The 15000-nt window shown below is 35.9% G+C and overlaps 1 long non-coding RNA gene across 1 annotated transcript in view; it reads left to right on the forward strand.

Moving 5' to 3' along the window:
- Nucleotides 1–15000, forward strand: part of LOC135217160 (uncharacterized) — a 225691-nt gene that overhangs the window by 198003 nt on the left and 12688 nt on the right. The window contains exon 2 of the long non-coding RNA XR_010315067.1: nt 14451–14529. This is a non-coding gene — a long non-coding RNA (uncharacterized LOC135217160). The remainder of the gene's footprint in view (nt 1–14450; nt 14530–15000) is intronic.

Genomic DNA, 15000 nt, shown 5'->3' on the forward strand with positions numbered 1-15000 from the left:
CATGGCTAAATGATTTCATACTTCCAAAAACGGAACAAACTTTATATATCCTCTAATATTATCGTGTCTCCTTAATTCTTCTCTTTCTTAGTTATTTTCTTAGTACTTTCTTCTTTTAGTTTTCAGAGAAATACCTTTTTCGAATTCATTGTAATTTTAATCACCCTTAATTAATCACCGAGAAAGACGAAAGTTGTACTCGAAATTTTAGCCTTGGAAAAATAAGATTAACAGTTTTCATGGTTTTTCTTTATGGGCCGAAGGGTCGTGTAGTATTCCACCAAAAGTAAAATTGGATAAAAATGCTCGTGTAGTGGAAACTTTAAACTGTTTATTAAGACAATATATTGCCCAAGATAACTGGACATAAATTGCAGCGTATTCTTAAATTATCTCGTGATGTTTGTGGCATAGTTTTAATTAAGCAAAGTGTGAGAGGGACTGGATTAACTACTAGGGTTGAAGCAAAGGAAAAATGATTTAAGATAACTTAAAGTAAATAAGGATTAATAGAATAATTTAAAGCAAATAATGATTATAATGACGATGGTGGTACATAGACTTTCTCTCAAAGTGGTTCTTTAACGACATTTGATAGGTATTATAGTTTCTAAAAATATAATGAGATAGTTAAGGAGGTGGAAAAATTGCTAAAGCAGGGCTCCTTTGATCATTACACTTTAGATATAGCTAAAGAAAAAAAATCCTTGTGGTCAGTAACCGTGGAAACTGAGGAGAGTTTCTAGAAATTTTCTCGACTAACTGATTTCGTTTTACCCAGAAAGTATTGTAGGAAAAAGAATGTCATGTAGAATTCAAGGGAGGTTTGGTTGGACCCCCCCCCAAAAAAAAAAAAAAAAAAAATGGGGGGGGTGGGAGGGGGGCAGTTGAATGTCAGGGTTATGATGAAAATAAGAAGGAAGGTTAAAATGAAGAGTAGGTTGCTCTCATCTTTGTAGTGTATTATATATATATATATATATATATATATATATATATATATATATATATATATTATATATATATATATATATATATATGTAATATATGTATTTATGCGTGAGTGATTTGCAAACTCTACAGATTACAGTCTCTTACATATATTTGACGTGTGATGATCACGTTCTCCCAGAAGAGGGGTCGAATTGAAGTGTTGTTAAGTTGATAATTATGCAATAGATAATAAGTAACATTGCCCATTCAGCCAACTGAAGAGACGAGTTACCGATTTTGTTAAGACATCTAAAATAAGAGATAGTGAAAGAGAAATACTATGCTTTGAAACTAATTAAGGAAATATATTCCACTGATGTAGCAGATAGCATGTGTGACATATAACGCATTCTTTCTAATTCTGACTTTGAAAAAAAAACTTTCTCATGGGTGTCAAAACTTCACGACTGTAAATACTTAAAAGACTTAAGAATTACCCAAACTTTTACTTCCGGCTGGAAGGACTTTTTTCTTCCTCGAGTTGGATAATAAAACGAGAAAAATTGTCAACGTTTTTTTTTTTTTTTTTTTTTTTTAAGTTTAACTTTTCAAAGTACTTGAGCTCAGTAATGTTAAGACTTTTAAGAAGGATGGTTGAGGCATCTAACAGACGGACAGACAGACAGGCAAAGAGGTAGAGCAAAATTGACAGATTTTTTTCTCGAGTTGGATAATAAAACGAGAAAAATTGTCAGTTTTTTTCTTTTTTTTTTAAGCTAAACTTCTCTAAGTACTTGGACTTTTAAGAAGGATGATTGATGCGTCTGACAGACGGAGAGAGAGAGAGAGAGAGAGAGAGAGAGAGAGAATGGAATATATTGTGAGCCAGTCCCGCCAAGTAAGGCTTCATAGTTCGACAGGGATTTCCTATTGAGACAGCCAGTGACTGATGCTTTTACGTTTCAGGATGTGAATGTCCTTACGTTGCTTTAGTCTCTCTCTCTCTCTCTCTCTCTCTCTCTGTCCGTCGGTCAGACGCCTCGACCATCCTTCTTAAAAGTCTTAGCATTGATGAGTCGAAGTACTCTCTCTCTCTCTCACTGAATCCATCAGAAAAAAGAAAGCAAATTATTGTTGGTTCGTTACCCCTGTTGTTGTTAGCTGAAGACTCTTAAGACCAACCAGCAGCTATGAGCAAGAGCCCGTGCTGGCATAATCTCCAACAGCAACAACAGCTACAAGATGTTCCCTGCGTAAGAGATATCATAGCTTGTATTAAAGAGAGTTATATGAAAGACAGAGCCTGTTTTAGGCCCCTTTGAAGCTATGGCCACTATTATTATCATTAATATTATTTTTTTTTTTTTCTATCACAGTCCTCTAATTCGACTGGGTGGTATTTATAGTGTGGGGTTCCGGGTTGCATCCTACCTCCTTAGGAGTCCATCACTTTTCTTACTATGTGCGCCGTTTCTAGGATCACACTCTTCTGCATGAGTCCTGAAGCTACTTCGCCTCTAGTTTTTCTAGATTCCTTTTCAGGGACTTGGGATCGGTCCTAGTGTTCCTATGATTATGGGTACAATTTCTACTGCCATATCCCATATCCTTCTTATTTCTATTTTCAGTCTTGATACTTATCCAAATTTTTTCCCTTTCTTTCTGCTTCAACTCTGGTGTCCCATGGTATTGCGACATCAATGAATGATACTTTCTTTCTTGATTTTGTCAATCAACGTCCACGTCTGGTCTATTTGCCATTTCACGTATCACCCTGTCTGTTCTGATACTATAGTCCCAGAGGATTTTTGCCTGATCGTTTTCTATCACTTCATCAGGTTGGTGTTCGTACCACTTACTACAGCAAAGGTAGCTGGTGTTTCTTGCACAGGCTCCAGTGGAGGGCTTTTGCTACTGAATCATGTCTCTTTTTGTACTGGTTCTGTGCAAGTGCCGGACATTCGCTTGCTATGTGGTTTATGGGTTCATTTTTCGTATTGCACTTCCTACATATGGGAGAGATGTTATTTCCATCTATCGGTCTTTGGACATATCTGGTTCTTAGGGCCTGATCTTGTGCCGCTGTTATCATTCCTTCAGTTTCCTTCTTGACCTCTCCCCTCAGTAGTCATTGCCAAGTGTCATCGCTGGCTAGTTCTTTAGCCTGTCTCATGTATTGTCCGTGCATTGGTTTCTTATGCCATTCCTCTGTTCTGTTTGTCATTCTCCTGTCTCTGTATATTTCTGGGTCTTCGTCTACTTTTATCAGTCCTTCTTCCCATGCACTCTTGATCCACTCGTCTTTACTGGTCTTCATATATTGCCCCAGTGCTCTGTTCTCGATGTTGACGCAGTCCTCTATGCTTAGTAGTCCCCTCTCTCCTTCCTTTCGTGTTATGTATAGTGTGTCCGTATTTGCTCTTGGGTGTAGTGCTTTGTGTATTGCCATATGTTTCCTCGTTTTTTGGTCTATGCTGCGAAGTTCTGCCTTCGTTCCATTGCCCACTTTCCTTCCTGTGCTGTATCTGATTACTGTCACTGCCCATGTGTTTATGGCTTTTATATTTCTGGCGTTGAGTTTTGACTTGAGTATCGCCTTGAGTCTCTGCATATATTCTTTCCTGATCGTGTCCTTCATCTCTTGATGTTTTATATCCCCTCCTTCCATTATTCCCAGGTATTTGTATCCCGTCTCATCTATGTGTTTGATGTTGTTCCCATCTGGTAGCTGTATCCCTACAGCCCTTGTTAGTTTGCCCTTTTGTATGTTGACTAAGGCACATTTTTCTATTCCAAACTCCATCCTGATGTCCCCAGATACAATCCTTACAGTCTGAATTAGGGTATCTATTTCCTTGATGCTCTTACCATACAGCTTGATGTCGTCCATGAACATCAGATGGTTAATTCTGTTGCCTCTTTTCTTGAGTTGGTACCCAGCATCCATCTTCTGCAGTACTTATTATTATTATTATTATTATTATTATTATTATTATTATTATTATTATTATTATTATTATTATTATTATTCAGATGAACCCTATTCATCTGAAGCAACCCTCCCGGTGACCTTTAACCTTAAATTCAAATTGCCAAAGAATATGATGTTCATTAGAAAGAAGGAACAGGAGGTCAAGAGAAATGCAGAAAGAAGGGATCACTTATGAAAAAAGAAAATTAAATTAACAAATGAATAAATAGATTAATTAATCATTTAATTGATACTCCCTGGTGAAAGAAGTTAATAGAAAAGAAATAACAGTAGATAAAAATAATAGATTAAAATGTAAGAATATATTGCAGATCATTTAAAAAGAATAAAACATGCAACCTACCCCCTACGTGTCTTTGGTGGGAAGGGGGTCTGTCAGCTTTCCAACGAGTAAGCTGATTTTCCGTCATTTATTGGGCGAATAACGCGTATTTGAGAACTGGATGTATCCGATGCCAGTGTAGGAGGAAGAACGTGTGTCTTTAATAGAGGGTCTGCAATATACGCGGTTTAAAAATATGATCGATTAAACGATAAAAAGAGTCGAGGACACGGTGGCAAAAATGATCGATTGTGCCTTGAACAACAACAAAACAATGATCGAGTAAACGATAGCTAAAATGATCTAGTATATGTTAAATGAAATGATCGAGTAAAAGACGTTCAAATGACTGAGTTAATGTAGGAAATTGATCGAATAAGCGGATTAAAAATGGCTAAGTTAACGTAAATTAATAAACGATTAAATGTTGAAAAAAAATTATCGCGGAAACGTTAAAACATGTAAGAAAAAAGTGAAGAATATAACTGAGTAAATGTAAATAATCCTCGTAAACATAAAGGAACTGATGAAGTAGATGTACATAAAAAAAATTATGCTTTTATTATTTCAAAAGGAAATTTTCTTCTAGAGTAATAATGTGCACCGTGAACTCCCTGATTATAAATGCAACGTTACGCTTAACGACAGATCTTACATAACAGGTACACATGTATTATTAAAGTATTAAATAAACATTTTTTGTAGTTTTCTGTCAAAGAAAACTAAAAAAACTGCTGCAAATTGGTATGCTGATTATCCCCCCTCCAATCATCAAACATAACAAATTGCAATTCTCTATCCTCCCTATTTTTTTTATTTTACTCATGTTTAAGGTTAGTGGATCGTGCGTCTGGTAGCGCACCTTCCCTTGACCGTTTCTAGGGAGCAACTGAAGCACTGCGGGACTCGGGCCCGGTCGAAGCATTATACGCCGTGCAGAAAACTCGATTGTACCGGAGAAACGTCAACGCATTTTTTACTTTTTTCTTTCTTTCATTTTTCGTAAACCTTGCTGTACGTACCTTCGTGTTAGCGATAGTGCAGTATTATCGTCGTTTACGGTATTACTTCTTTTTATTATCATTATTATTTCATTTTACTACGATCCTAATAAACCTCTCCAGTGTCCCAGGTGTTAAACGCCAGGTCTTGATGGCTGTCATCGGTCATGACTTGACGAACAGTACTCGGGATTTTTATTTTCTCTCTCTCTCTCTCTCTCTCTCTCTCTCTCTCTCTCTCTCTCTCTCTCTCTCTTTCGAAGGAATTTCGAATTATGGTAGGTTTCGTAGTAGTAGTGTCATATCTCCCTTACAGGCTCTGTCTGTGAAAAGAAACATATGTGTAAGAGCAGCCACTGTATCACTTGTTCATAGTACATATATATATATATATATATATATATATATTATATATATATATATATATATATATATATACTATATCTATCATCTATCTATCTATATATCTATATATACATATATATATATATATATATATATATATATATATATATATAGATATATAGATATATATATATATATATATATATATATATAATATATATATATATAATATATACACGAATACACAGATAAATATATCAGGTAGAAGGTCAGTAGTGCCAAGCTCTCTTTCCTGTTTATTCAGGCATCATCGGGCACACGAAAGAAAATTTATTATTTTCTTTATTTTTCTTTGTAGGTAGTTACACATAATCGAAAGTAGCATTTAATTATTTATATTTAATTTATTTATTTATTCAATTTTTTTTGGGGGGGAGAGATATAATTACCGGTAATCGAGTGTATCCACCATTTTGTAATCTCCCGTTGAAATGATGATGCTGTGCTTCGTGTTTTCTTCGGATCTGTTGTAAACAGCAGCGATTCATCTCACCTTTTTGTGTGAGAATAAAGTCTGACTCAAAACAATTGACCGAATCCTTTGAGGTAGAATTAAATGTTAAATAATTCAACATTTAATTCTACCTCGAATGATCCGGTCAGTTGGTTTTATCCGGATTACTACATTTTATAATAAGTCTGAAGAAACCACAAAGCACAAAATCTTTGTTTGAACGGGAGTTAAAAGAGAATAATAGTGGGTGTATTCCTTGGCCCCTCCCCCAAGCGAAACAAATTTAATGAATATATAAATAAATAAATAAATTGTTTTATCTTCCAGTACTGCTAAGACAACAGCTGTAGTATTCCAGTAATAAACTGCATTAGATTTTTAATACTACGACGGCTTAGTATTATTCTGCGGTTACTAGAAAGCTTTTTTTTTCTTTTTGAGGAAGAACATTTCAGAAGACTGGTTAGCTTTCGTGAACTTTGTATGGAGAAATGTTCTCTTTGTTCGGGAAAGATTTGTTGAAATTAGGTTAGCTCGAGTTTAAAAGTCTTTCATCTCAAACTTAGAATGCCTTATTCAGCTGTACCCCCCATAAATAGTCCACTATTCATATGTCATTTCATATTCATTTACCGCAGTAAACTTTCATACTTTTATGAATTATTTGGCGAACGTAGCGAAGTGGCTATGATGAAAAACCCAGCATCCACCTTCTTGGGATCCAAGCTTCCTAGAACATTGTTTAACAGAAGACAATAGGAAATACAGAAAGAATAGGTCGCTTATTAAGAACGAAAAAATAGACTAACATACTAGTAAATAAATAGACTTCTCTTTGCCTGGTGCTTAAGAATTTAACAACAAGGCTGACGTCAGAATTTTGAATATACTTCGAGTAAAAAAGAATATATTCTGATGAAATGTTTTGATATTTTAACAATGTCGGCTCTCTAAAGAGAAAAAGGAAAATAGGAAGACATGAAATAACATCAGATAAATAAGAACATTAGGTAGAAAAATCCCTTCGTACAAAACACGAGATAAATCACAGAGAATTGTTTACGACCAGAATCACCTATTAGAATTAAAAATGCAAAAGGAGACAGGTTGTCAGAAGAAGATAAGGTCTCTGGTGGCTTTGACGTATGTTGATAATATGTGGAAGAGAAGCAGACAGGAAGGAAGGCGCTGATGCAAATGTGACATAGTTAGTGAGTATAAATGTTTATCAGTCGAAGTTTTCAACGATTCCCTTTTAAAATGTGCAATTCTCCCTTCAACAAATTGCTGTGACTGTTTTCAGTTGTGGAGTGGGCTTGTTTAACTAGTTATTTTAAAACGAGATGCTATTGTAATAGTAGTAGATAGGGTAGCGTAAAAACAGAGAGAGAGAGAGAGAGAGAGAGAGAGAGAGAGAGAGAGAGATAATAATCAAAGTGCAGTGAAAATAATGAGAACGAGAAAGAGGAGAGAGAATATTCAGAGTATGTACAGTGAAAATAACGAGAAAGAGAAAGAGGAGGAGGAGAGAGAGAGAGAGAGAGAGAGAGAGAGAGAGAGAGAGAGAGAGAGAGAGAGAATTGAGCTTTGGTGTGTGAGTCAGAATTCGATCAACAAGCCTAGACGTAACAAAACCGTTAGTCACCATAACGCCATCGCTATTAAAATCTTAAGACCGTCATAAAATCTTTGACCTGTGACCTCGCACCAAACTTGCTCAGCTTCTATCGAGAACGCAGCTCCACCTCCAGGAGGAGGTATTAACATGTTAAATTATTGACTCCGCCTGGAAAAGAAGGAATCATGTTAACCCCACCTAAAAGGGGATGGGGAAAAGATAAGGAAAAACCATTCCACGAATCAAGAATCCAATTGGGCGGAGAGCCAGAACCTACACCGCTTAAGGAGGTGGTGCCGAATTCGAACCGAGGGTGACTGAATTTGAGAACGACCGAAGAAGCCAGAGAGGACCGGCAGCCATCGATCAGAAAAGAAGTAGAAATATTGCCAGGGTCTAAAAAAGAGATTTATAAGCTTTATAGTTGTAACTCGAATTCTTTGCACAGTAAAGAAAGAAACTCTGCCGTTCGTCGCATTCAAACTTCTCCTGAGAGATTAAGGCGATTAAGATTACTTATCCAGAACTAACATTAAGAAGAAGCATAAAATTAAACATAGAACTAATGATCAAGAAGAAGAGGAAGCAAGTAAGCGATCATAAACTCGAACACTCTATTTTACAAAAACGCACCACACCATACATGGCATTAGTCAGCGGTCTCAGTGACGTATGCACCAGACTCACTTCGTCTGTGTCATGTTACGCCTGAATTATGTAGACTACTCACCTTTAAAGGTAAATAGGACCAACGTAATCTGGAAGGCAATTCCTCTCTCTCTCTCTCTCTCTCTCTCTCTCTCTCTCTCTCTCTCTCCACTTAAAGTAAAGAACCTAAATGCATTGCATAACTGGATATATATACGATGAATTTTCTTATCATTAATAGAGGCAGATCCTGTGTCGCGAATCATAGTTTCTCTCTCTCTCTCTCTCTCTCTCTCTCTCTCTCTCTCTCTCTCTCTCCTTAAATTCAAGAACACTAAATACATGGTATAATTGGATATATATACGATGAATTTTCTAATCACGAATAGTAGCCTCTCTCTCTCTCTCTCTCTCTCTCTCTCTCTCTCTCTCTCTCTCTCTCTCTCTCTGGTATTGTTCTCATCTGAAAATATGTTCGTTGTTCATATCCCGTGTAGCTCTGCCCTATCTGAAATGCATCTATGATCCGATATGCGGGAACAAGAGCAACTCTTACATTTTTCCATCTCTACGTCGTGTTTCTGTGTTCTTTTGTCGTAGGGAGTCTTGTCTGGCAGACACGACGCCATATGGAAGGACTGAAGTCTTGCACGACGGACGTGTTTGACAGGGGAGATTTCTTGTATCTTTTTTTTCTTACTTTCATTTTGTTCTGTGTTTTCATTGAGTAGATGATTGTGAGACCCTGTTTGGTCTTGTAAGTGCAGATTGGATGTTGTCTGCAAATGTCTGAAGTGTATGCCGTTCATTGGGAAGTATGGGTGTTGCAATAAAGTGTGGGTGTTGCAATGAAGCAACTTCTTGTCTTCACAGCATCATTTGCCATAGCTTTTCAACTTTTATCTTCTTCTATTAAGTCACTTCGTGCAATGAATTTATCCCAACGTTTTGGAGACGAGGAGTTTCGCTGATGTCTGCTATCATGCTGTAAGGAATAAGAAATAAATAAAACTAATTCGTTATCCAGTAACATAGTAGCAAGTCGGGGCTCCAGTTTATCTATCCACCTTTTCCCCGTTATTCAATATTTAGTATTAAGTATTGGTTTTATGAATGTGAATTATGAGAAATTCTGGTTTTTAAGGAAGTTTGTGGTAATCCAAGGGGAATACTTTGAAGGAGACTAATGTAAAAATATACGAGTATATTTTTATGAATGAAGGTCGGATACTTTTTGACACACCTCGTATACACACACATAGTATATATACTATTACACACACACACCCACACACATACACACACACACACACACACACACACACATATATATATATATATATATATATATATCTATATATATATATATATTATATATATATATATATATATATATATATATATATACATTCACGTGTGTATATATATATATATATATATATATATATATATATATATATATATATATATATATATATATATGTGAATAATGTGGAGAGTTATAGGAAGTTAAATGAATGAATAAGTTACCAGGCATCATAAAAAATTGAGAAGAAGAAGAAGAAGAAGAAGAAGAAGAGAAGAGAAGGGAGAGAGAGGAATCTCCTTTCAATTAAACGTAATAAGACCAATTAGTGCTCCCTTACTCTGGTTCGACGAAGCACAGGAAAAGGAAAAAATGTTTTCAAGGTCTGAATTCCTTCTTCCCTTTCGATCTCTCGTCTCAGACAGTTTATCTTCCTTTCTGCTTGTCCTAATTTTTTTAGCCTTATCCTTCTTCTCATGAACGGGTATCACGTAACGATTGTAAGCTCTTGTCTTGGCAGTATGTTTCGAAATGGATAAATATGTTATCATTAAATTATTGATAATGTCATGTTATCTTCTTTGGATGATATAATAGGAAGAATGATAAATATCATTTTGGCTACTTACTCTACTATCACCCTACTATACCTTCTATCATCTATAGTTATCGTCATGATTATCTTATCGCAATTATACTCTTCGTCATGATTTTCTTATCGCAATTATACTCTTCGTCATGATTTTCTTATCGTAATCATAATCACCGTCATGATATTCTTATCATCATCAGAATCACCGTCTTGATTTTCTTATTATCATTATTATCATCGTTATGATTTTCTTATCATTATGATGATCAGCGTCATGATGTTTTATGATCACGTTCTTCTTATCATCATTATAATAATCTTCATAATTGTTTCAGCATCATGATGATCATCGTCATGATTGTCTTATCATCGTGACCATCATTGTCATGATTTTCTCATCATCATCATAATCATCTTTATCATTTTTTATCATCATTATAGTCATCGTCATGATTTCCTTATCATTGTTGTTATGATTTTTATGATAACATCATTATACTTGAATTCGCGAATCTGTCATTTTGTTCAGAATTGAGTTGATGGATTTCTTTTATTAAAGTACAAACAGTCTTGTCTTTACTGCAAACATTGTCCTCAATATTACCTCTTTTCATCGTGTGTTGCATTTACTTTTCCTATCTTCCGTAAATTCAACAACGGGTCTATTGCTGGTAGGGAGGATTTCCAGTTGCCACTTCGTTCTTTTCTGTGTAAAAAGGAAAAATTATTAGAAATATTTCCTTTTAAATTTTCACTTGAAATTACACCCTGTAATTAACGTTTGCACTTTACATTACGTCTTGCAGCTAACAACTGTTATCGATTTCTCTTCTATGTATACAAAAAAAGTTATCTGAAACATTATGTTATACATTTCCACTTCACATTGAGCCTTTTAGTAAAGGGGTGTCAGCTTTTTACCCTCAGTTTGAACGGGTTCACTTGTTATGGGGTGGTTTCAGCCCCCCACCCCCCTCCCCCTTTGGTCTTTTTCACTTGTTAAGGGCTGGTTTCGGCGTTTTGGCACCGGTTTGAAATGTTTCACTTGTTAAGGGGTGGTTTGTGCTTTTTGCACCCCCCCACCCCGACCCCGCCCTTCCGCCCTTTGGTCTGTTTCACTTGTTAAGGGGTGGTTTCGGCTTTTTGCACCCCCCCCCCCCCCCCGCCAACCCTCGCCTTTTGGCCTGTTTCACTTAACGGGTGGTTTCGTAGTTTTGTCTCCGGTACCCGATAAAAAATATAATATAAACAAGAGACACTTTTATTTCCAATTTACTCTCCAACATTCAGGAGAATAATGAATTGCCAGGAGGCTTTTGAGATCCCGTCTTTTATTGATTTTTTTTTTTTTTACACATTTTTCCTCATAAAAGAGTGACACTGGAAGAGTCTATCTAGCAAAAGGCAGATTTTGCACCCTTTTTTATTTTTTACCATACCTATAAAAAAATAAGAAGAGCCATTGGAAGAATCTATCAAGAAAAAGGCAGATTAAGTACCAACCCATATACAGAAAAAGCGTCAAAGACAGCCGATAAGATCATAGGAATCCCTTCGAATGTAACTGATGTCCTTTCTCTCCCCGATATAAAACAAAGGAGAGGAACAGGAAGAAACGACCGAGGAAACTTTACGCCTGCGTCGGACCCAGCAAAAGAAAGGGATAGAAGACAAAAGATAAGATCATGAGGAGATTTTTTGCCTAAGTCCTTTTGGGCGCCGACAAATCTTCCAGCGAGAACAAAGGCTGCGTTTTTACGTCTCTGGAAACAAACGAGACGACGTCGCGAGGAGAAAAGGAGGAACTGAATAAGGCGGAGTTTGTGTTCACCGCCAGGGACTAAAAGAAATATAACAAGAAACAAAAGATTTCATGTAGGTGAGAAATAGAGAGAGAATGACACAGATTTATATGGACAAAAGTGTTTCAAAAGGTTGTGTAGAGGAGACACGAAGAGAATTATTGTATAGTCAGGTGGGTAAACGTTCCTCTTAGACTTTTTAGACCGTACAACGAGACACCTTTCAAAGAATAGAAATAAGTAAATCATAAGACTGTTTCAATCACTTTGTAAGTGCCTCAGTGACGTGGTTGGTATAGTCTTGGCCTGCAACCTTAGTGGCCACGAGTTCGATTCTCTTGCATTCCATTGAAGAGATGTGTATTTTTGGTGATGGAAGTTCACTCTTGATGTGGTTCCGAAGTCATGTAAAGCCGTTGGTCCCGTTGCTAAATAACCACTGGTTCTATGCAACGTAAAAGCAACATACAAACAAAATCAGTCACTTTTGTCTAATCTATTCTTCAACTGAAGAGTAAAAGCTCAATCATTTTGTCTAATCTATTCTTGAACTGACAAGTAAAAGCTCAATCATTTTGTCTAATCTATTCTTGAACTGACAAGTAAAGACTCTTAGCAATGATTAAGTTCCTGTAAAAGTTGGGATTCACCTTTACAGTTCCAGTATCCACTCGTTGAGATTAATTATATATCCAAAGTGTCTGGTTGATGATAGTAGCTCTGATGCTCAATCCTGTGTAGTCTCTAATATGTGTGTCCTTCTACTGGTGGAGAGAGAAAGAGAGAGAGAGAGAGAGTGAGAGAGAGGATGTGTGTGTGTGTGTGCGTGACCTGGAAGGTCATACTGATTCATAAAGCTCTCTCTCAAAAGACAGATAGAGAGAGAGAGCGTGTGTGTGCGTGGGATCTGGAAGTTCATACTGATACATAAAGCCCTCTCTCTCTTTTCTCTCTCTCTCTCTCTCTCTCTCTCTCTCTCTCTCTCTCTCTCAAAACCATTTCACGTACATGGTTGCGTATATTGTTCGAAACTCCTTTCCAAGTGTTCCATTTAGTTTTTTTTTTTTTCATTTTTGTAGTGAGAGAAACCAATTTGTTCTCCCAAATTTTATGATCAGGTATTGTAAATTTGTTTGATACGTCAAACCACCACGCGTTACAAAGCTCAGTGGTTCCTTGTAAACAACTATTTACCCAGATCGCAGGTTTTAACTTTGGCAACAACCGAAATAAAAAATATTTGATATCCTTAATAGAAGTTTGCAAAATTTCAGTTCCTGGTAACAACCGAAATAACAAATATTTGATATCCTTAATAGAAGTTTGCAAAATTTCAGTTCCCCGTAGCTTTAAATGTGAGTAATTTTGTAAGCCTATTTACGTACTATATATGGTCATCCGCGTGACGTTGTCTTATTCTTCATCTGATATTAGAGATGGCAAATTTTTTTTTCTCTCTCTCTCTCTCTCTCTCTCTCTCTCTCTCTCTCTCTCTCTGTCTCTCTCTCTCTCCCTCCTATATATATATATATATATCTATATATATTTCATTCGAAAATCTTGACACCCCCACGAGTTCTTTTTTTTTATCTTTCTGGTGATCTCTTGAAAATAAATTTTCAAATTCCACAGGCTAATTGAGCGGAAGAATCGTTTTCGTTCGATGGCGTGACATTTTATTATGAAGATGGTGAGGTGGTTCTATACATAGTAAATTAGTAAAGATAATATTTTTCTGGATGAATCAGCCCGCCGCCCTGACGAACTATAGAAACTCACTGAGGTTTGAATATATTCGTTTTATTTACCTGTCGCGATAAATACTTTATAAAGTGAATGCCTGTAAATATAATTATATATATATATATATATATATATATATATATATATATATATATATATATATATATATATATATATATATCACACACACATATATAATATATATATATATATATATATATATACATATATATATATATATATATGTATATACAATATCATATATATATATATATATATATATATATATATATAGAGAGAGAGAGAGAGAGAGAGAGAGGAGAGAGAGAGAGAGGAGAGAGAGAGAGATCGCTGAACATTCGCTACTGATGCCTTGAATTGTAAGACGGACGGCTGTTACTGACACTAGGTATTGTTAGCTTTATATTGTGAACAGGCTGGATAACGAACGGCCCCCCCAACCCCTCCCACCCAGCTACTATTTTATTCTTTCAATGATAACGGGTGTGGTCTATTTGGGTGGCCAAGATTATTTATCAATGTAACGGACATTAGGTGACTGAATGTTCACTCTAGTTCAAGATGTACAGTCTCCTATTGATCTTTTAATTTCATCTCGTTAATTAATTTCAAGATAATGCTTCGTGATGCTGTACGCAATTGTGGTCACTCATGATGAAACGTCCTGTTGTCAATCCGAAGAGGATATCCTGGTAAGTGTTGGCATTATTCGCTCCATATATATATATATATATATATATATATATATATATATATATATAATATATATATATATATATATATATATTGTAGAGCACATATGGAATTTTTACTTCCACATCAAATGGCAGATCCACAGCATAGAAACCTCATTAAAAAGTGCTTATGTAACCAATAAAAACGTCATATTTTCACGCCAAACTTTCGAAATCTGAAAAGATTGAGCTTTCGTACCGAACGTACTGTTCCAATTAAAATGAAGTACGAGACTTCGATCAGTGCCTGAAGCTTATATGCGCATTTTCACTTCTTTTTTTTTTTTGCGGGGGCGGGGGGACATCCTCATTCTGTTCCATGCATTGAGAAGAGATCTGATCCCTTTTTTATTGTTTATATTTTCCGTATGTTGCTGTATTATTCCCACCTAAGTTTCTCTTTTTCCGTGTAAAGGACAAAGGTTAGTA

This window comes from Macrobrachium nipponense, chromosome 7 (genome assembly GCF_015104395.2).
Source record: "Macrobrachium nipponense isolate FS-2020 chromosome 7, ASM1510439v2, whole genome shotgun sequence".
Lineage (NCBI taxonomy): Eukaryota > Metazoa > Arthropoda > Malacostraca > Decapoda > Palaemonidae > Macrobrachium > Macrobrachium nipponense.